General features: G+C 40.4%; 1 pseudogene; it reads left to right on the top strand.

Moving 5' to 3' along the window:
• Positions 1–8,026, top strand: part of Vmn2r116l-ps4 (vomeronasal 2, receptor 116 like, pseudogene 4) — a 33,077-nt pseudogene extending 25,051 nt beyond the window's left edge.
• The last annotated feature ends 16,290 nt before the right edge of the window (positions 8,027–24,316 follow it).

Raw genomic sequence — 24,316 nt, 5'->3', positions numbered from 1 at the left:
TTTCATTGTTAATTGGGATCAATGAATATGTGAATGTGACATAATTCAGACTCTTATAAAATTACCATTATGAATCATAAATCTTCCGTAGCTGAGCTCCCTGCTGAAGAACATTAAATTCATGAATCCTGGTGGAGATCCAATATCTTTGAATCCTTCAGAGAAATTGCACATAGATTATGACATTCTGAACTTCTGGGATTTTCCACAAGGTCTTACATATAAAGTGAAAGTAGGAACATTTTCTCCATATTTTCCACCTGGTTAACAATTGTCGATTTCTGAGGACAGGATAGAGTGGAGCATAGGAGTGGAGCAACAGGTGGGTGGAATGTTACACTATTCTGTAGAGAACACAGGTAAAAATCATGAAAAATGCCTTGGTGAGACTGATGCCTCCTCATAAATTAAAAGATGAATCTAATGATAAAGTTACAAACTTACTTTCCATGTTCAAGTGTTTCTTAATGTGTTTACCTTTTCCGAGAATTAGCACATTCTTACCAGGGTTATGCACGTTTATATATATATATATATATATATATATATATATATATATATACATATATATATGTGTGTGTGTGTGTATGTATGTATATATACATAACTTTATTCTGTTGATAAGTATATATAATATATAGATAATGTGTATTTTAGTATCATAAATTAACATAAATAAATAGAATGAGCATGCACAATATTAAATTCATTATTACCCAATCCTGTACTATAGTTACCAGGCTAATTCTTTATGTCCTCATTTCTCTAATATCCTCAGATTCCCGTGTCTGTGTGCAGTGAAAGTTGTGGTCCTGTATTCAGAAAATCTCTTCAGGAAGGGAAAGCCGCTTGCTGTTTTGACTGTGTCCCATGTCCAGAAAATGAAATTTCCAATGGAACAGGCAAGTGCGTGCATTAACGATGAGGTTCTCACCACTGTTTTTAATCTACATACTGAAGGTAAAATCATGCACAAGAGATGTACACAGAATACATTCTTAAGATATTGTCCTCATAGTTAATAGATATATTCAACAATATAGCTCATTGTTATACTCTACATTTAGGGATTTATAGGATTACAAGCCATATTTAATTCAGTTAATACTTGTTGAGAATGTGAAAGGATGCTAAGAATAAATTTTTCCACAGAATTTTAAAAAATGGATTCTAGATATAAATAATTATGTCTAGTTTTGTCCAGTCTTTTTGACCTATATTTGCAATATATTAAAACCATTAATCTGTCACAAGGTCAACTTTAAAATTCCCAGAACAAATCCTGAAATAGATATGATATTAATAGACAGTAGATTTGTCTTAATTAATTCAGTCATTCGAGAGATGGCTTAGTAGTTAATCGAAGGATCTTCCCTTTTAGTGGAAATGGGTTTGAACTCCACTAATTCTATGATGGCTTGAAACTCTTTGTAATTCCAGGCCCAAGGATCTGATACCACATTTTGACCAATCTTGATAGCATACTCATTTCTGGCACAGACCAACATATAGTAAAAATATTCAATCCAAACAACATGGGTACTAATAGATTCATATGTCTCATATATAACAATATAAGGGATAAAATCCTTCCAATGTAAAATCCTGTTTCCTGATATCTGTAGTTCAAATAAGTAGGTAATAAAATCTGTGGAGATGCACAATTAGGGTTATGTGCAAATTCCTGCAGAAAGAAGTAAGTGATGCTACACACATGTAAGAGTTCATCATGGCTTTTTAAAAACGTTTGAACCAGGATATAAGATGACTAAAGGACATCATAAATGTTTCTTAGTATTGTCAGATATGACTGAGTATAATTATTAAATCAGTAAATATTGTATTACTTGAATAAAATCCACACCCCAAAAATTAATAGTTCAATCTTTTGAATATCATTGTACTGACTGGTTTTGTGGGTCAACTTGACACAAGCTAGAGTTAACACAGAGAAAGGAGCCTCAGTTGGAGAAATGCCTCCATAGATCCAGCTGTAATGTATTTTCTTAATTAGTGATCAAGGAGGGAGGGCCTCTTGTGCGTGATAGCATCCCTAGGCTGGAAGTCTTGGGTTCTACAAGAGAGCAAACTGAGGAATCCAGGGTAAGCAAGCCAGTAAGAAACATCCCTCCATGGCCTCTGCATCAACTCCTACTTCCTGACGTTCTTGAGTTTTACTCCTGACTTCCTTTGGGATGAACAGCATGGAAGTGTAAGCCGAATAAACCCTTTCCTCCCCAACTTGATTCCTTTTGCTGATGTTTGTGCAGGAATAGAAACCATGTCTAGTTCAACCATGTATATACAATTATTATTATGTATACATTATAATCACACATGCAATGCATGCATGCAATGGTGCACATAATATAATGGTGCATTATATGCAATACAAATGTGATGACAATCATGTAATGTTGGCTTCATCCTTGAGATGTAGGTATTTTTAGACATGAGAAAGGCAAATAAATCCTACGGCTAACATAATATTCACAGAAAAGAGACTATAACTAGTTCTACTAAATCAGGCACAGGAAAATATTATTCAATATCTACTTTTGATCTAAATTTTTTGAAATCTTATCTTGAGAAGTAGGGCAATGAAATAGACAAAGGAGGTGCAGAATAGAAAAGAGAAACTCAAAGTATCTGTGCTTAAACAGACAGGATATATGCCTAATACACCTTAAAGACCTTACCAGAAATATCCTACAGCTGATGCACACATTCAGGAAAGTAACAATACACAATATTAACTCAGGAAAATGCTTCTTAAATAAAAACAAACTCCTCAGGAAGTAAATAATAGGAACTGAATACACCTTATAATAATTAAAACTATGGAGTGGAACTGGAGTACACGGAAAGATTTCAACACTGAAGTAAGAAATTGAAAAACCTGTTGGAAAGTAAAAAGAACTCCCTTCCAAATGAATAGTGTCTTGGTTGGGGCTGTATTGCTCTGATAAAACATTAAAATTGTAGTTAAGGGAAGAAATTCTTTGTTTCATGTTTTAGCTCTGAGCTTAAACTCCACCACTTTAGGAAATCAGGCTAAAAATAGAAAGCAGAAAGTTAGGGGCAGAAAATTACAAAGAAGCCATGGGATAATGGAACTTACATGCTTGCTTCACATGTTTGGCCAGGATGCTTTCTGAAACAATGTTATATCAATTGTCCAGTAGTAGCCACACCCACACTGAGCTGTCCAATCCCACATCAATTATCAATCAAGAAAATACACCAAAACCTTGTCCACAGGTCAACCTTATGGTTGCTTTTCCTTTTGTAAGACTATTTTTCCAGATGTTTATACATTTCTGTCAGGTTGTCAGAAATCAACAAGCACATGCATCATCTCCAAAAGCAACCCAATACACATAATCTATAACCTATTCTATGTACATATGCTCATCCTGGATAATAGCTCTTTTACTTACAAGACTTAAGACAATGAAATATCCTCCATATTCATCAACTAATGAATGGATAATTAAACTATCTACATATCCACATAAAAGAATAATTTATCTATGAATATGAAAATAATACACTCCCAGGAAAATGAATGTTAATCCAAATAAAATTGCGTGAGGTAATGCAGACAAAGAAATAACAGTGCCATAAACAATCATATATATATATATGTGTATATATATATATGTATATGTACTCTTTAAAACTTAAGATATGGATTTAAATTGACTATGTATAGAAGTCAGGAAACTACAAATGGTTCATAATGCTGAGAAAAGATGATTAAAAAATATAATAATGAAAAAACATGGACTGGAGAGTGCGTGTCTGTAATTGATTAGAAGAGTAGAAGAGGAAGAATGGGAGAACATAAATAAACCCAAACCTGCTGAAGCTTCAGAGCCTGTACTTTGCAGACATAGAATTTCACTGGACTAATCCTATATGGAGAGACAATGCATGGCAGATTCACCACTAGCTGTCAAGTAAAAAGCCACAAGCCACATATATGCTATAATCTTTCAATGGGTTAGTCAATGAAGTAATAGAGACAACCCCAAATCCTTGGTAATTCTTCACAACGTAATCTTAAGTTCCTATTGCTGTTCTAGAAATCACATATCTGAGACATAAAGAACGAGAAAGCATGCAGAAACTGAGCTAGAGGTTTTCTTCCTGATGATTAGTGGACAGAAGATTAGAAGGTGTCTAAGCACAACACTTTGGATAATATGTATGAAGAAGCTTATTGTGGTATAGAGGGAATTTCAGAGAGAAAACATCTAATATGGAGGGAAGGTCATTAAGATACAGGAAGCTCTAAAGCAGCTTAAGTAACAAATGTCACAGTGAATATCCTTAATCTCAGTATGTAACATTTTTATCGCCTTCAGAGACTCTGTGAAAATGTCCAGATACATTAGAACACTCGCTGCCAACATGAATAGAAGCAGGAAGGATTCAACTTAGAACGTTTTTAAATAAAAGTTCACTGAAGCAAAAAGAGATAAGCCCAGATCCCTGACACAACAAGAAACATGTGAGATTTCTGGAGACACTATGCACCCTGTGATGTTGTCAGGAAGCTGTGCTAAGATTTCCAGGCTTCTAGGTTTTTTATCACCTCTTTTGAGGTGAGCTTGTGATTTTGGATGTTTATGAATTATGTCTCAAAACTTGTCTAGTAGTGTGACAAAAAATGATTTCCAAGACAGCATATAAAAGAAATTATTTAGGGTCTCATAGTCTCATAGCATAGTAGATTCCCTTCAAAAAATCATGGTGAGCAAGGAAGTATATTCTAAACTACAATGTTCTAGCTGTCACTCAAAACTACTTCTGATCCAGAGGCATCACAGGAAAGATGAAGAAAAAGGGAGAGAGAGAAAGAGGTGGAGAAGGTAGAAACAGAGGCATACAGAGACACATAGTGAGACACCAAGAGCAGAAATGAAGTCAACGGTATGGTTAAGATATAGAGCCCCCATCATCTGAGAAGCTATTAGTATTTTCAATTAACTATTAAAAGCAAAGTCAACTTTTAATGGTATGACTTGTAGTGTAAGTAGCACATTCTACATATTGCTCCATGGTCCATGATCGAGTCAAAGACCGCCTAATCAATACCCCAATATTAGGTCACAAAAGCCTTCTTTTGATTAGTTGCTGAAGGCTATCCAAAAGTCTACCAAAGTATATAGCCTCTTCTGTTGACCTGGGTTCTGGCCAAGAGGTGCAAGGTAAGCTCCTATTGCTGAATATACATAGCACTTCATGAACAGGTCCAGTCTCCTGAGCTAGGACTGACATAAATGACTTCTCCTGAGTAGTAGCTTTCATAACAGAAGGCATAATGCAAGCTTCTGAAGAAGAGAAGCAACAAGCAGACCTACCCACTTATGATACTTATAAACCATTGTAACAACTAGCATGCCAGGATGATCCCATCGGTTCTGTGTCACTACACATACCTTGATAGAGCTCATCATTTCCATATCTGGACATAACATGGGCTTGTGAAGATAGATAGTATATCTTTATTTGAAACTGAGTTATAGTCATACCCACAGCTAAGTTTAGTCTCTACCTATCATCAAGAAGATCACTTTCCAACCAATAGAGTTCATTATAGAATACCACCACCACTCAAAATTTAGAGTTGTAGACACAGTCCCAATAGTAGCGATATCTAAAAAACACACGAAATCATATATCCAAGGTTTCTAAAACATTGTGAAAGAGGGGGAAGAAATATTTTAACAGCCATAGTGTCAACAAGTTTAGTACAACATATATCTGCCTGTAATATCAAAAACTGTACATAAAGGCTAATCAATATGTGTACCCAAAGGTAAACTGAAACACTTTACATGTAAAAGAGATAATTTAAAGTGGACAGAAGACACCACATGGGTCTCAGTACTACACAAAATACTGTTGATAACTTGCCAACTTACAAAATGGGAATGGGGAAGCTGGAATAATGAACACACTCCATCAATAATTTCTATGAATTAAAAATAAATTAACATTATGTGGTAGAAATTAAATCATATAAAGTAAAGTCACGCTCCCCATTTTATCATAGTGTATTTTCCTTTCATTTCCTAGGTAGTCTGCAAATCATCTTCCGAGGGGTACTTAGATGACTACCTAGTACCTCAGTTAAACCAAAAGGGTCTAGGTTTTAGGAATCTAACTTAGTGCAAGAAAAAGTGTGTTTTGTACTGTTCCAATATTCACATTTGATTATGTAGTTCGCCAAATCAACTTTAAAAAAAGAATTTACTTCACCTTCCAGCTCACAATTTATCATGAAGGGAAGTTATAGAATAAAGTCAAGGCAGAAATCTGGATGCAGAAACTAAAGGAGAGCCCATGGTCTTGCTTACTACCTTGCTCCCTATAGCCCATTTAATGTATTTTTAAAATAACTGAGGATGAATCTCCAAGGTTGGCAAAGGCCACAAGTGGGGAGAACCACCAACTACAATCATTAAGAAAATACCTCACAGACTTGCCTATGGCCAACCATATGGAGGCATTTTCTCATTTGATATTCCCATTTCAAACGTGCCTTCATTTTGTTCTAAGTTAAGAAAACAATAACCAGCACCAGAGATGATATTTTGGAAATACAAATTTGGATGGTTCCTAGTTCATAATGCCTTCGTACCAATTAATGGGATTCCCAAAGACCTCAGCATGTTTTTGGGTCATTACCTTTCTCTCACATGAGACAAATATAGTAATACTGTCCAACAGGTGTCTTCATGCTGCAAAGAACATAAGATTCAATGTTCTAGATGTAACAGTAAATAATATTTCCCTTCATAGATTCCTCAGCACAAATTACTATAGCATACCATATATAAGAATAAATATAGTGCTTTAATTAGGAGATAAGAAAAAAAGTGCCATGAATACACATTAGGAATGAAAAAGAAAACACATTTGCTTTTTTTAACATGATTTTAATTAATTAGGTATAGTCTTGAAAGAAGAAACATGTTCCTACTTTCCTTCTATGCACAAAAACGTACTTGGCTTGCATTTCAGAATGATTAACATTCAGGCGTGGTAGTGTACAAAGAGGAAAGATGTCGAGGTTGTAGTATCATGTCACAATACATTTCGTGCCAGATATTGAACAGTGTGTGAAATGTACAGAGGACCAGTATGCCAACACAGATCAGACACTCTGCATCCAAAAAGCTGTAACATTTCTGGCTTATGAAAACCCCTTGGGGATGACACTCACCAGCATGGCCCTATGCTTTTCTATCCTCACCTCATTTGTCCTGGGGATTTTTGTAAAGCACCAAAACACTCCTGTGGTGAAGGCAAATAACAGTACTCTCAGCTACATCTTGCTCATCTCCCTCACCTTCTGCTTTCTTTGCTCATTTCTATTCATTGGTCAGCCCAACGCAGTCACCTGCATCCTGCAGCAGACCACATTTGGAGTTGTTTTCACAGTGGCTGTTTCTACTGTCTGGCAAAAACCACTACAGTCATCCTGGCCTTCAAGAGCACAGCTCCAGGAAGAAGGTTGAGGTGGTTGCTTATATCAGGAGCACCGAAATTCATCATTCTCATCTGTACACTAATACAAATTGTCCTCTGTGGAGTCTGGCTGGGAATATCTCCTCCATTTGTGGACACAGATGCACACTCTGAACATGGTCATATCATTATTATGTGCAACAAGGGCTCAGTAATAGCCTTCTACTGTGTGCTGGGATACCTTGGAGCTCTGTCCCTAGTGAGCTTCACAGTAGCTTTTATGGCCAGGAACCTGCCTGACACCTTCAACGAAGCCAAGTTCTTGACCTTCAGCATGCTGGTGTTCCTCAGTGTTTGGATCACATTTCTCCCTGTCTACCACAGTACTAAAGGAAAGATCATGATGGCTGTGGAAATCTTCTCCATCTTAGCCTCCAGCACAGGTCTTCTAGGTTGTATCTTTATCCCCAAATGTTATATTATTCTTGCAAGACCTGACATGAACTCATCGAAATGCCGATGAAATAGAGTTCAGTGGAAATAAGCTGGTTTTAGAATACCTCAGATTAGTTTTAGAGTTTTGAGTACTCTAAATAAAGTTTGTCAGGTTACAGACTTGTATATCTTTGACACATGCCAGAAGATTGAGTGACTGATCAGCTATTCAGTGGTTTTATGTCAAGTACTAAATTATCTTGAGCTGTTTCAGACATTTAATCAGACAGCTATAACTCAATATAATTTTAAACAGTTTTTATTTGTATATAAATGCATTCTGTTACTATAAGAGGACAGGAGAACGGTACCATTATATCTGAACACAGTATTTGAAGTAACTTGTATGCTCAGGCTATGGTCACTGGTATTTGTTGCTAGTATAAAATTTTCCTTACAATATTTGAGGTAAAATTTCTTTGTATGTTTGATTATTTGTAACTTCAGCAACTTTGCAATGCTAAGTACATTTTCCATTCCAGTCATATGAATTACAACATCAGAAGTCATGACTACATCACATTGTTAAATTTATTAGAACGTAACCTCACAATAAAATCACATTTCTGGTATGTGAATGATAGTATTGAGAGAGAATACTAACCTAATGGGAAGGATCCATCTCAATGCTTGGAACTACATTCCATGGACAAGATTACAGTGGTGAATATAAAGAGAAAGTAACTTAAGAACCAATATTTAGGAATCTCTTTTCAGTTTTTAAATTTTTTATTAGATATATTTCTTTACTTACATTTGAAATGTTATTCCCCTTCCTCATTTCCTGTCCATAAGACTCCATCCCCTCCCCTCCCACTCTCCCATCTCAGTGTTCCCCCTTACCTCCCTCTTACTGCTCCCCATATTCTCCTGCACTTGGGGTCCAACCTTGGCAGAACAAAGGGCTTCCCCTTCCCCTGGTGCCCAACAAGGTTATTCTCTGCTACATATGCAGTCGGAGCCCTAGGTCTATCCATGTATAGTCTTTCGGTAGTCGTTTAGTCACTGGAAGCTCTGGTTAGTTGGCGTTGTTGTTTCTATGGGGTTCAAAGCTCCTTAAACTCCTTTAATACTTTCTCTAATTCCCCCCGAGGAGGTCCTGTTCTCAGTTCAGTGGTTTGCTCCTAGCATTGAACTCTGTATTGGACATGCTCTGGATGTGTCTCTCAGGAGAGATCTATAGCCGGTCCCTTTCAATACGCATTTTTTAACTTCATCAATTTTATCTAGTTTTGGTGCCAGTATATATATGGGCCACATGTGAGGCAGGCTCTGAATGATCTTTCCTTGAGTTGCTGCTCTAAACTTTGCTTCCGTATCCCCTCCTATGGATATTTTTCCTATTTTAAGAAGGAGTGGGAGCATCTTCCTGTGGTCTGTGGATTGCATCTTGGGTAATTCAATCTCTTTTCTTAATTAGATGTAACTTAACAATCTTCTTCAGACTCTTGCAGTCATGAATTTTCTACTGTGACATACTGCCCCCTATATTGAGATTTGGAATAACCAGACTAATAAATGTATGTGTGTAATGTTAAACAATATATTATAATAGTTTTATAGTATAAATGGCCATTTTGTCAAAACCAATCTACAGATTCATTGCAATCCCCATCAAATATTTCAACTCATTTATTCATAGTGTTAGACAGAGCAATTTGCAGATTCATTTCAAATGACAAAAAACCCAGTATGACAAAAAAGTACTTCAATAACAAAAGAACTTCTGGGGGAATCACCCTTCCTGACCTGAAGCAGTATTACATAGCAAAGTGATAAAATCTGTATGGTATTGGTACAGAGAGAGGCAGGTAGATCAAAGGAATAAAATTGAAGTCCCAGAAATGAACCCACACACCTATCATCACTTGATCTTTAACAGAGGAGTTAAAAACCATCCAGTGAAAACTAGGTAGCATTTTTTAAAAGTGATGTTGGTTCAACTGGACATCACCATGTAGAAGAATGCCAAGTGGCCCATTATTATCTCCCTGCCCAAGTGGATCAAGGACCTCCACATAAAACCAAATACACTCAAACTAGTAGGAAGAAAAGTGGGGAACAGCCTCAAACACAAGGACACTGGAGCAATCTTTTTGAACAAAACACTAATGGCTTATAGTCCAAAATCAAGAATTGACAAATGGGCCTCATAATACTGCCAAGCTTCTGTAAGGCAAAAAACACTGTAATTAGGACAAAATGGCAACTAACAGATTTGGAAAAGATATTTATCAATCCAATATTAGATAGAGGTTAATATCCAATATGGACAAAAAACTCACGAAGTTAGACTACAGGGAGAGAAATAACCCTAATAAAAATTGAGTTCAGCCCCTGTGGTCCAGACATCCCCCAGATATGAAGGGACCAGATCAAAAGCTCCCTGCACCCAAATCTCGTGGGAGGGAGAGCTAAACCTTCAGAGGGGTAGACACACCTATGAAGCCAGAAGAGACTACAGTCTGCCCACATTTCTGACTCCAGAGGAAAACACCCAACGCCATCTGGGACCCTGGTGCATGGGGGCCCCAGACAAAGGCGGAGCAGGCCCTCCTGGTTGTCGCCCTCATGGAGAGGTCAAAAGCAGCCCCCCACGAGCAACTTCAGCCATGGAATGACAGGTAAGACCAGTTTTTCTACTCCAAGCAACCTGCCTGGTGGATTCAGGACACAGGCCCACAGAAACAGCTGAGGACCAGTAGACAGGAAAGACTACACACCTGAAAGCAGAACACTCTGTTCCCATGACTGGCTGAAAGAAAACAGGAAAACAGATCTATAGCACTCCTGACACACAGGCCTATAGGATGGTCTAGCCACTGAAAGAAATAGCAGAACAAGGTAACACAACAGACAACCTGATGGCGAGAGGCAAGCATAGGAACTCACGTAACAGAAATCAAGTCTACATGGCATCATCAGAGCCCAATTCTCCAGCCAAAGCAAACACTGAATATCCAACCACACAAAAGCAAGATCTAGATTTAAAATCACATTTAATCATGATGATGGAGGACTTATAAAGTATCTTATAAAGGCTGACCTAGCAGAATCACACCAGACTTCTAACCAGAGACTATGAAAGTCAGAAGATCCTGGGCAAATGTCATACTGACCCTAAAAGAGCACAAATGCCAGCCCGGGTTACTGTATCCAGCAAAACTCCCAATTAACATTGATGGAGAAACCAAGATATTCCATGACAAAACCAAATTTACACAATATCTTTCTACAAATCCAGTGCTACAAAGGATAATAAATGGTAAAGCTCAACATAAGGAGGCAAGCTACACCCTAGAAAAAGCAAGAAACTAATCATCTTGGCAACAAAAGAAAGAGAAGCAAACCACACAAACATAATCTCACATCCATATACAAATATAACAGGAAGCAACAATCACTATTCCTTAATATCTCTCAACATCAATGGACTCAACTCACCAATAAAAAGACATAGATTAACAAACTGGATACACAATGAGGACCCTGCATTCTGCTGCCTACTGGAAACACACATCAGAGACAAAGACAGACACTACCTCAGAATGAAAGGCTGGAAAACAATTTCCAAGCAAACGGTCTGAAGAAGCTAGGTGGAGTATCCATTGTAATATCGAATAAAATCAATTTTCGACTAAAAGGCATCAAAACAGATAGGGACACTTAATATTCATTAAGGAAAAATCCACCAATATGAACTCTCAACCTAAATATCTATGCTCCAAATTCAAGGACTCCTACACACATGAAAGAAAACTTATGAAACTCAAAGCACACATTGCACCTCACACAATAATAGTAGGAGATTTCAACACCCCACTCTCATCAATGGACAGATCATGAAAACAGAAATTAAAGAGAGACATAGACAGACAAAGATAAGCCTTGAATGAAATGGACTTAACATATTTTTTATAGAACATCCTATCCTAAAGCTAAAGGATAAACTTCTCACCACTTCATGGTACTTTTTCCAAAATTGACCATATAATTGGTCATAAAATGGGCCTCAGTAGATACAGAAAGACATAAATTAACCCATGCATCCTATCAAACCATCACGGGCTAAAGCTGGTCTTCCATAACAATAAGGGAAGAACACCCATGTATATAGGGAAGATGAACAATGCTCTACTCAATGATAACCTGGTCAAGGAAGAAATAAAGAAAGAAATTAAAGACTTCTTAGAATTTAATGAAAATGAAGGTACAACATACCCAAACAAATGGGACACAATGAAAGCTCTGCTAAGAGGAAAACTCATAGCTCTGAGTGCCTGCAGAAAGAAACAGGAGAGAGAATATATCAGCACCTTGACAGCACACGTAACAGCTCTAGAACTAAAAGAAGCAAGTACACCCAGGTGGAGTAGAAGGCAGGAAATAATCAAATTTAGAGCTGAAATCAACCAGGTAGAAACAAAAAGGACAATAGAAAAAATCAACAGAACCAAAAATTGGTTCTCTGAGAAAATCAACAAGATAGATAAACCCTTAGCCAGACTAACCAGAGGACACAGACAAAATCAGAAATGAAAAGGGAGACATATCTACAGAATCAGAGGAAATTCAAAAAGTCATCAGACCTACCACAAAAGTCTATATTCAGTAAATATTGAAAATCTGCAGAAAATGAACAATTTCCTAGACAGATACCAGGTACCAAAGTTAAATCAGGAACAGATGAACTATTTAAACAATCTCATAACTCCTAACAAAATAGAAGCAGTCATTAAAGGTCTCCCAACCAAAAAGAGCCCAGGTCCACATGGATTCAGTGCAGAATTCTATCAGACCTTCATAAAAGACCTCATACCAATACTATCCAAATTATTTCACAAAATTGAAACAGATGGAGCGCTACCGAATTCCTTCTATGAAGCCACAATTATTCTTATACCTAAACCACACAAAGACCCAACAAAGAAAGAGAACTTCAGACCAATTTCCCTTATGAATATTGACGCAAAAATACTCAGTAAAATTCTGGCAAACCGAATCCAAGAGCACATCAAAACAATCATCCACCATGATCAAGTAAGCTTCATCCCAGGCATGCAGGGATGGTTTAATATACGGAAAACCATCAACGTGATCCATTATATAAACAACCTGAAAGAACAAAACCACATGATCATTTCATTAGATGCTGAGAAAGCATTTGACAAAATTCAACACCGCTTCATGATAGAAGTCCTGGAAAGAATAGGAATTCAGGGCCCATACCTAAACATAGTAAAAGCCATATACAGCAAACCAGTTGCTAATAAATCAGTAGCCTTCCTCTACACAAAAGAGAAACAAGCCAAGAAAAAAATTAGGTAAACAACACCCTTCATAATAGTCCCAAATAATGTAAAATACCTCAGTGTGACTGTAACCAAGCAAATAAAAATCTGTATGATAAGAGCTTCAAGCCTCTGAAGAAAGAAATTGAAGAAGATCTCAAAAGATGGAAAGATCTCCCATGCTCATGGATTGGCAGGATTAATATAGTGAAAATGGCCATTTTACCAAAATCGATCCACAGTTTCAAAGCAATCTCCATCAAAATACCAATCAAATTCCTCAGACAGTTAGACAGAACAATTTTCAAATTCATCTGGAATAACAAACTCCATTACAAGATGGCACCGGCATCCGGCAGAACGCACCTAGTAAAAAGGGCAATACGCAGGCGCCTGGTAACGTCCCTACTCAAAGGGACACGTACGTTTTGGTACGTCATCTGGCATAATTGGCAGCGACCAGTCAGAGAGTGACACGTCCTAGGCGAGGATAGTTTCCTATATAAGGGACGGTTATTCCTCACTCTCCGTCTCCGCATTGTAAGCTTATGCTCTCCCTCTCAAGACGCATTAAAGCTTTTCTGTAGTAGGATCCTGTGTGTTCCGCGTCGTTCCTGCTGGCGAGACGAAGCGCGGGACATCTGGTGCCAAAAACCCGGGAAAGACCTCACCATCGTCAGCACCTTCGGAGATCCCTTGGCGACAAGGAGGATTCAGAACTGCAGGTAGATACGTTCGGAGAGGCAGCCCTCTCTTGGACTTTGGTCTGGGGTTGTCACCGCCTTGGGAAGGATTTGTTGAGGCTATAGTATTTGTCCTGGGAGCCACACTATTCTTTATGTTCTGTTTTCACCGTTTTCGCTGTTAAAAGGACGATCACAGCAGCTGAAGGCGCGTCTCAGTCTCTCGTATATAAGTGAGCTTCGCGCAGCTCCCTTTTACCTTCGATTTTGACTGTTGAGGAACAAGGACGCAATAAGGCCGACGTAGATAAGCGGCACCGTCCGGGGAGGCGCGTGTAAGACTCCCGTACATAAGAGAGCAGCGTGTCCGTCTCTACCCTTTCACCTCACGCCTTGTCAGACGGACGTAGATAAGCCGCCGGCGTTCCTGGCCCATCATGGGATCCTCACAGTCTGTGGTCACGGCCTTGGAAACAGTGTTAAAGCAGAGGAACATCAAAATTGGAGGAGGAACACTTAAAAACTTCGTGAAGGAGGTGGAGAGGGTGGCGCCTTGGTTTGCCTGTTCAGGCTCGTTTACGATTGCCTCATGGAACAAACTTGGAAAAGACCTTGACAGAAAATTGGCGGAAGATGATCTGCGCCTAGGGACCAAAGCTATATGGAAGCTGGTTAAGAATTGTTTAAAGGATGAAACGTGTAAGGCAGCAGTAGTAGAAGGACAGGCCACTCTCGAGGTAGTCTGGGAAAGTCTGTCAGAAACCGAACGTAGTGAGAGGTTGGGTGCGCGCAAGAAAAAAGACGTCCTAAGAAAGAAAAGGTGCCCTCCCGGTAAGTCCAAAGACAAGGGAGCGTTGAAATTTTCAGATTCCAGCACTTCCTCCTCTACACATAAACCAGGAGGGGGAGCCAGCCTATACCCTGTGAAAGAGCTAGAAGCGCTGAACCTCGACAGTTCTGAAAGCTCTGAAAATAAAACCTTAGACTCAGAGGAGGAGGCTGAGCTAGTGCTGTTAGTATAGCTGTGGCCCTGGCCTCTCCTTTAGAGGCCGCTAAAGCCTTTCATGGCAATTTCCATGTCACCTCAGAAACTTTACGCCACCGCTTCTCTATAACTAGAAAAGAGGCACGTGATATAGTCACCCAATGCCAACAGTGCTGCATTCAAATGGAAGGATGTATTAACAAATGAATGGAAAGGCCCGGATCCTGTTTTAATAAGATCCAGGGGAGCTGTCTGTGTTTTTCCACAGGACAATGAAAATCCCATATGGATCCCAGGACGACTTACTCAGAGCATCACAGCAAGTGATCAAGAAGGGACTGGGACTCCTGGACCTCCTCACTCTTCTTCCATGGATGCCAGCAACGGTGCAGGGCAAGCTACGATGGGGAATAATGTCAACCTTTCCACTCCCGATGCCGGTGATGTACCACTAACAGGGATTTAGGGTTGGCCTATTTACCTAAGGATCCACAGGTTGAACGACTAAAAGAAAATAGGACTATTCCCCTTAAGGGCAGCCTTTGTTTTGGCATATTCAACAAAACATCCTTTGATCTCCCTTGCATTATGTTATATAATCAATCTTCTGCTTGGTTAAGGGAGGCCACATGGGGAACTGGTGAGGAGGATGCCACAGTTCTCTATGGTGGTGGCCTTACATTGGGTTAATGGTAGCTGCACTGATCTTATGCCCATGGCGATGCTACTTGGAGGAAAGGGCGAAAAGGGACGGTTGTCATTTTCCTGGACGGGGAACATCAAACCTGCTGCCTCTGTCTGGACAGCTACTCATATAAAATATCGCAGTAGTTACCCGCATGCCTCGCTTTATCCCGATCCCTGTTGATGCCCCGGGGACCATGACCTTATTTAGAGGAAAAAGAGATTTTGGTACTTCTGCAATTATTGCTGGCATTATTGCTACGACAGCAGTCGCTCCCTCGGTTACTGCCTCGGCATTGGCCTTGTCAAATTCAGTACAGACAACCCAAACTATCAATGATTTATCAGCCACCATCTCTGTGGCTCGGGACAGACAGGCCTCAGCCAATACTCAGATATAGGGAGGCCTTATGCTTGTCAACCAACGTATAGATCTGGTCCGAGAGCAATTAGACATTCTATGGCAACTGGCCCAGCTTGGCTGTGAGCAAAAACTCCCAGGCCTTTGTGTCACCTCCATATAATATGACAAATTTACCCGAGCTGCTAATCTGTCTAAGAGTCTTTCACAGCATCTGTTACAGAATTGGACCTCGGAGTTTGAACAGACACTTCGGGAGCTGAGAGCGACCATCATTCAAATAAATTCTACCCGACTGGACCTGTCTTTGACGGAGGGATTGTCGTCCTGGATCACCTCAGCAGTCTCTTATTTCAAGGAATGGGTGGGAGTGGGATTTTTGGAGTGATCCTCTGCTGTGGATTAGTGTTACTCCTCTGGTTGCTTTGCAAATTGAGATCTCAAACAAGAAAGGACAAAGTAGTGATCGCCCAGGCGCTTGTAGCCCTTGAACAAGGAGTGTCAGCCGATATCTGGTTGACCATGCTCAAGCAACAGGTCGCCGGCTGGACAGCTCTTGCACTCCTAGAACCTCGGTTCATTGCACAGGATTAGAGTGTCCGGCTTGAGCAGCCCATGAGGGGTGACGAGCTTAGCATCGCACAGGGAAGTTCTACCAAATATGCTCCCTGGAAGGCATGTCATATTACATGAGGGTTTCTGCCCCAGTTTTCCCTCCCTCGAAAAATGGCAGTGCGACGGGTCGGGAGTGCCCTGGGTCCCAACAACAGCCTAAGGGTATCTCTCTTGTACAGGTTCGCCAACTTTGTACGAGGATATGACCTCTGTCTTCACCCTCCTATATCTGGGTGTCCTGTTTGCTTAAAAAAAACAGAAAAGGGGGAGATGTGAGGAGCTGTCCGAGGAGCTGTCCTCACAGAGATGTGAGGAGCTGTCCGAGGAGCTGTCCTCACATATGTGAGGAGCTGTCCTCACAAACTCCATTACAAGATGGCACCGGCATCCGGCAGAACGCACCTAGTAAAAAGGGCAATACGCAGGCGCCTGGTAACGTCCCTACTCAAAGGGACACGTACGTTTTGGTACGTCATCTGGCATAATTGGCAGCGACCAGTCAGAGAGTGACACGTCCTAGGCGAGGATAGTTTCCTATATAAGGGACGGTTATTCCTCACTCTCCGTCTCCGCATTGTAAGCTTATGCTCTCCCTCTCAAGACGCATTAAAGCTTTTCTGTAGTAGGATCCTGTGTGTGCCGCGTCGTTCCTGCTGGCGAGACGAAGCGCGGGACATTAGACAGAACAATTTTCAAATTCATCTGGAATAACAAAAAACCTAGAATAGCTAAAAATATCCTCAACAATAAAAAGAATTCTGGGGGAATCGCTATCCCTAAACTCAAGCAGTATTACAGAGCAATAGTTTAAAAAACTGCATGGTATTGGTATAAAGACAGGCAGATAGACCAGTGGAATAGAATTGCAGATCCAGAAATGAACCCAAACACCTATAGTCACTTGATTTTTGACAAAGGAGTCAAAACGATCCAATGGAAAAAAGATATCATTTTCAGCCAATGGTGCTGGTTCAACTGGAGGTCAGCATGTAGAAGAATACAGATGGATCTATGCTTATCACCCTGTACAAAGCTGAAGTCCAAGTGGATCTAGGACCTCCACATCAAATCAGATAACTCAACCTAACACAAGAAAAAGTTGGGAAGCATCTCAGGAAGATGGGCACTAGAGAATATTTTCTGACCAAAACACCAATGGTTTATGCTCTATGCTCAAGAATCAACAAATGGGATCTCATAAAACTGCGAAATTTCTGTAAGGCAAAGGACAATGTTGTTAGGACAAAACGACAATGGACAGATTAGGAACACATCTTTACGATTCCTACAACTGATAGAGGGCTTATATCCAAAATATACAAAGAACTCAAGAAGTTAAACTGCAGGGAGACATATAACCCTATTAAAAATTGGGGATAGGAGCTAAACAAAGAATTCACAGTGGAGGAATGCAGAACGGGTGAGAAACACCTCAAGAAATGTTCAGCATCTTTAGTCATAAGGAAAATGTGATACATCTACACAATGGAATATTACTCAGCTATCAAATCAATGACTTTATGAAATTCATAGGCAATGGACGGAACTGGAAAATATCATCCTGAGTGAGGTAACCCAATCACAGAAAAACACACATGGTATGCACTCATTGATAAGTGGATATTAGTCCAAATGCTCGAATTACCCTAGATGCACAGAACACATGAAGCTAAGGAAGGATAAACAAAATGTGAATACTTCACTCCTTTTTAAACTGGGAACTTGAATACTCTTGGGAGGGAATAGGAAGGCAAATTTTAGAACAGAGGCAGACAGAAAACCCACTCAGAGCCTGCCCCACATGTGGCCCATACATATACATCCACCCAATTAGACAAGAAGGATGAAGCAAAGAAGTGCAGGCTGGCAGGAACTGGATGTAGATATGTCCTGAGAGACACAGCCAGAATACAGCAAATACATAGGTGAATGCCATCATTAAACCACTGAACTGAGAATGGAACCGCCATTGAAGGAATCAGAAAAAGGACTGAGAGAGCTTGAAGGGGCTTGAGACCCCATATGAACAACAATGCCAACCAACCAGAGCTTTCATGGACAAAGCCACTACCCAAAGACTATACATGGATTGACCCTGGACTCCAACTGCACACGTATCAATGAATAGCTTAGTAAGGGCACCAGTGGAAGGAGAAACCCTTGGTTCTGCCAAATCTGAACCCCTAGTGAATGTAATTTTTTGGGGGGAGGGAGTAATTGGGTGAGGTTGGGGAGGGGAACACCCGTAGAAAATGGGAGGGGGAGGGGCTAGGGGGATGTTGGCCCAGAAACCGGGAAAGGGAATAACAATTGAAATGTAAATAAGAAATATTCAGGTTAATAAAGATGAAAAATGGGGTTCAGAGCTAAACAAAAATTCACAGCTCAGGAATGCCGACAGGCTGAGAAGCACCTAAAGAAATGTTCAACATCTTTAGTCATTAGGGGAATGCAAATCAAAACAACCCTGATATTCCACCTCACACCAGTCAGAATGGCTGAGATCAAAAACTCCGGTGACAGAAAATGCTTGTGAGGATGTGGAGAAAGAGGAACACTCCTCCATTGTTGGTGGGATTGTAGACTGGTACAACCATTCTGGAAATCTGTGTAGAGATTCTTCAGAAGTTTCAATGTAGAACTACATGAGGACCCAGCTATATGAATCATGGGCATATACCTAAGTGACGCTCCAACATACAACAAAGACACATGCTCCACTATGTTCATAGCAGCCTTATTTATAATAGCCAGAAGCTGGTAAGAACCTAGATGCCCTTCAACAGAGAAATGGATACAGAAAATGTGGTACATCTACACAATGGAATGCTATTCTGCTATCAAAAACAATGACTTTATGAAATGCATAGGCAAATGGATGGAACTGGAAAATATCATCCTGAGTGTGGTAACCCAATCACAAAAAAACAGACATTGTATGCACTCATTGATAAGTAGATATTAGACCAAATGCTCAAACTACCCTAGGTGCACAGAACACATGAAACTCAAGATGACCAAAATGGAAATGCTTCACTCCTTCTTTAAAAGGGAAACAAGAATACACTTGGGAGTGAATAGGGAGGCAAAGTTTAGAACAGAGGCTGAAGGAATGCCCATTCAGAGCCTGCCCCACATGTGGCCCATACATATACAGCCACCAAAGTACATAAGATGGATGAAGCAAAGAAGTGCAGGCTGACAGGAACTGGATGTAAATCTCTCCTCAGAGACACAGCTAGAATATGGCAAATTCATAGGCGAATGCCAACAGCAAACCAGTGAACTAAGAATGGGAACCCTGTTGAAGGAATCAGAGAAAGGACTGAAAGAGCTTGAAGGAGCCTGAGACGCCATATGAACAACAATGCCAACCAACCAGAGCTTCCAGGGACTAAGCCACTACCCAAAGACTATACATGGACTGACTCTGGGCTCCAACCTCATAGGTAGCAATGAATAGCCTAGTAAGAGCACCAGTGGAAGGGGAAGCCCTTGGTCCTGCCAAGACTGAACCCCCAGTGAACAGGATTGTTGGGGGGAGGATGGTAATGGTAGGAGCGGGATGTTGTCCTGGAAACCAGGAAAGGTATTAACAATTGAAATGTAAATAAGAAATACCCAATTTAATAAAGATGGAGAAAAAATGGGGTACACAGATAAACAAAGAATTTTCAACTGATGAATATCGAAGGTCTGAGAAGTACTTAAAGAAATTTTCAACATCTTTAGTCATAAGGGAAATGCAAATCAAAACAACCCTGAGATTCCACCTCAAACCAGTCAGAATGGCTAGGATCAAAAGCTCAGGTGACAGCAGATGCTGGCAAGGATATGAAGAAAGAGGAACAGTCCTCCTTTTTGTTGGGATCGCAAACTGTTACAAGCACTCTGGAAATCAGTGTAAAGATTCTTCAGAAGTTTCAATGTAGAACTACATGAGGACACAGCTATATGAATCATGGGCATATACCTAAGTGATGCTCCAACATACAACAAAGACACATGCTCCACTATGTTCATAGCAGGCTTATTTTTAATAGCCAGAAGCTGGAAAGAACCTAGATGCCCTTCAACAGAGGAATAGATACAGAAAGTATAGTACATCTACACAATGGAGTACTGATCATTTAATAAAATCAATTCCTTCTTTTTTCTTCCATTTTCATTAAATTGAATATTTCTTATTTACATTTTAAATATTATTACATTTCCCGGTTTCCAGGCCATCAGCCCCTAAGCCCTCCTCCTACTCTTCTATATGGGTGTCCCCTCCCAATCCACCCCCATTTACTGCCCCCTCACAGCAATCATGTACACTGGGGGTCCAGACTTTGCCAGACCAAGGAATTCCCCTTCCACTGGTTCCCCTACAAGGCAACTCATTGATATAAGAATTTGGAGCCCAGGGTGAGTCCATGTATAGTCTTTGGTTAATGGCTTAGTTCCAGGAACCTCTAGTTGGTTGGCATTGTCATTCTTATGGGGTCTCAAGCCCCTTCAGCTCTTTCAGTCCTTTCTCTGATTTCTCCAATGGGGCTCCTGTTCTTGGGTCAGTAATTTGCAGCTGGCGTTCGCATCTAAATTTGACATATTCTGGCTGTGTCTCTCAAGAGAGATCTGCATCAGTTTCCTGTCAGCCTGCATTTCTTAGCTTCATCCATCTTATTTAGTTTTGATAGCTGTATATGTATGGGCCACATGTGGGGCAGGCTCTGAATGGCCGTTCCTTCAGTTTCTGTTCTACACTTAGTCTGCATATCCCCTCCTATGTGTATTTTTTGATCACCTTTTAAAGAAGGAGTGGTGCATCCACATTTTGGTCATCCTTCTTGAGTTTCATGTAGTCTGTGCATCTTGGGTTATTTGAGCATTTGGACTAATATCCACTTATCAATGAGTGCACACCTTGTGTGTTTTTCTGTGATTGGGTTACCTCACTCAGGATATTTTCTAGCTCCATCCATTTACGTAAAAGTCATTGTTTTTGATAGCTGAGTAGTATTCCATTGTGTAGATGTACTACATTTTCTGTATCCATTCCTCTGTTGAAGGGCATCTAGGTTCTTTCCAGCTTCTGGCTACTATAAATAAGGTTGCTATGAACATAGTGGAGCATGTGTCTTTCTTGTATGTTGAAGCATCTTTTGGGTAAATGCCAAGGAAAGGTATAGCTGCGTCCTCAGGTAGTACAACCTCCCATTGTCAGAGGAACATCCAGATTGAGAAGAAAAATATTCATAGGAGGGGATATGGAGACAAAGTTTGGAGCAGAGATTTAAGGAATGGCCATTCAGAGCCTGTCCCACCTGGCGCAGCTATATATACAGCTACCAAAATTATACAATATGGATGAAGCCAAGAAGTGCATGCTGACAGGAGCTTGATATACCTGTCTCTTGAGAGGCTCAGGTAGAACATGATAAATACAGAGTCAAATGCTAGGAGCAAACCACTGAACTGAAAATGGGGTCCCCACTGGAGAAATTAGAGAAAGGATTAAAAGAGCTGAAAGGACTTGCAACCCCATAAGTACTGTAATGCCACCAAACAGGACCTCCCAGGGATTCAATCACTAGCCAAAGATTATACATGAACAGACACATGGCTTCAGCTTCATATGTAGCAGAGGATGGCCCTTTGGGGCATCAGTGGGAAGGGAAGCCCTTGCTCCTGCCAAGGCTAGACCCCAGTGTAGAAAAAAGTCAGGGCAGAGGGGCAGGAATGGGAGGTGTTTGGGGAGGGGGCACAATCTTATAGAAGAAGGGTAGAGGGATGGGCTAGGGGGCTTATGGACAGGTAACCAGGAAAGGGGATAACATTTGAAATGCAAATCAAAAGTATCCAATAAATCAAAAACCAAAAAACAAAGAAAAAAACCAAGGGGGATTACTCAAGGTGATAAATCATGGTCATAATATTTTCTAAATTTATTTGAAGGGAAGTATTTCAAATTACATATTATTGGAAAAACAATAGTATGTGTCAGTGAGATATCTCAGTGGGAAATGCAGCCTGCTGCCTAGCCCATGACCTGGGTGTAACTCCTGTGAACCCAAATGGATTACAGGGAAAACTGACTCTGGACAATGGTCCTCTGCCTCTCAGGGTCACCCACAGGCTCCTGGTGACACAGATTTGTTTCTTCCCAGCTAACAGACCACCAGGTGCCTGGTTATCTCACCAGGAAAGAGAGTTTATATCAGTGTAATGATTGGTGACCACACATCAGGATCTCAATTTACAAGCTCTGTAGTTCTGGGAATCACAACATGCATGGCTGCAGGATTGTTCTGTGAAACATCCCTGTTCTCTGGCAGGGATAGGAAGATAACGCCTCTTCTGCCATGTGGGCTCTGATGTCCAGTCCTCGGAACCCATGTCTTCCTGTGTGTCTCTGGTCCTGAGAGCCTGACTGTGTTGTTCCCTGTTTGGTCTTGGAGTTAATGATACTTTTTAATAAGTGTGGTAGAAAATGTTGTGCAACTCGGGGAGACATTTCAGGGCAAGGAGAAAACCGAATTATGTCCAAACCCTGAAAATAACATTCTGAGAACAGCAGAGTAGGAATGTTTTTTTTGCTCTGGTCAGCATGCTCAGGAGCAAGGAGACTGTATGACCCCACCACCACTAGCCTTGAAGTAGTCATAGCAAAATGGCCAAATTATGGGTCTAACTTCCTTTCTTCCCATTAGGACATGCCAAGCAAGCACCTAGAATTTCTCTTTATGCCAATGAAGTTTTACCAGAACCTCAGCACCAGCTAATACTGTATAGTCCCCTCTGTAACTAATAATCACTCAGGAAGGGTCATACAGCCCTGTAACACTGCCTCCTAACCCCTAGTGAAAGACAGCTGTTTCACTGAAAACATCTCAGAGAAGCCTATTTCTCCACAGGACTCAATCTAGAAGAGATCCTATGAACTCACCATATTATTCCTTCCATGAGCCATGGGCCCTGGAGTTGTGTCTCCTCTTAACATTCTTGAAGTGTTCACACACAGGATGTCATGATCATGGTCTTTCCAGTCATCTATAGGAGTCCATATTTTAGGTCCATGCCACAGGCATGTGCACACACCAACAAGGTACCTTAAAGAAGTTGCTCAAATGGTTTTATAGATTCCCAGGTTCTTTCCCATTGTTCAAATGGAAAAACACAGAAATACTCACAGTGAAGACTTACACAGAGTCAACATTCTTAAATCACATAGATACTTAAACCCCTGTTGAAGACACTTAAGGAGACTGGATCTGTGATCTGCCACAAGTGAACATTATGGTCTAACTGGGAAAAATCATTGGCTTCTGCACTGGCAAACAGTGTTTACAATGTGTGGTCCCTGGCCTGAGGTAGTCAGTAGAAAAAGGTACCAGAGGAAATTGGGCATCATAACATGCCCGTCATCCCAACTATTGACAAGTAGTGATGGGAAGATTATCAGTTGAGCACTGCTTCTCAACTTGTGTGTCACAACCTCTTACAGGGTAGAAGTGCCCTTTAACAGGAGTGGCATATCAGATATCCTGCATGAAAGATGTTTCTACTATGATCACAAAAGTAGATGGATGACAGTTATGTAATAACAATGAATTAATTTTATGATTGGAGTCAGTCAAATGGGGAAAAGTTGTCACTACATTGGGAAGGCTGAGAAGCACTGAATTGAAGGCTATTCTTAGCACCTCTTTGAGGCCAGCCTGGATTACATGAAACT

This window comes from Rattus norvegicus, chromosome 12, assembly GCF_036323735.1.
Source record: "Rattus norvegicus strain BN/NHsdMcwi chromosome 12, GRCr8, whole genome shotgun sequence".
NCBI classification, from domain to species: domain Eukaryota; kingdom Metazoa; phylum Chordata; class Mammalia; order Rodentia; family Muridae; genus Rattus; species Rattus norvegicus.
The sequence above is the reverse complement of the archived record's forward strand: the minus strand, read 5'-3'. Positions and strand labels throughout refer to the sequence as shown.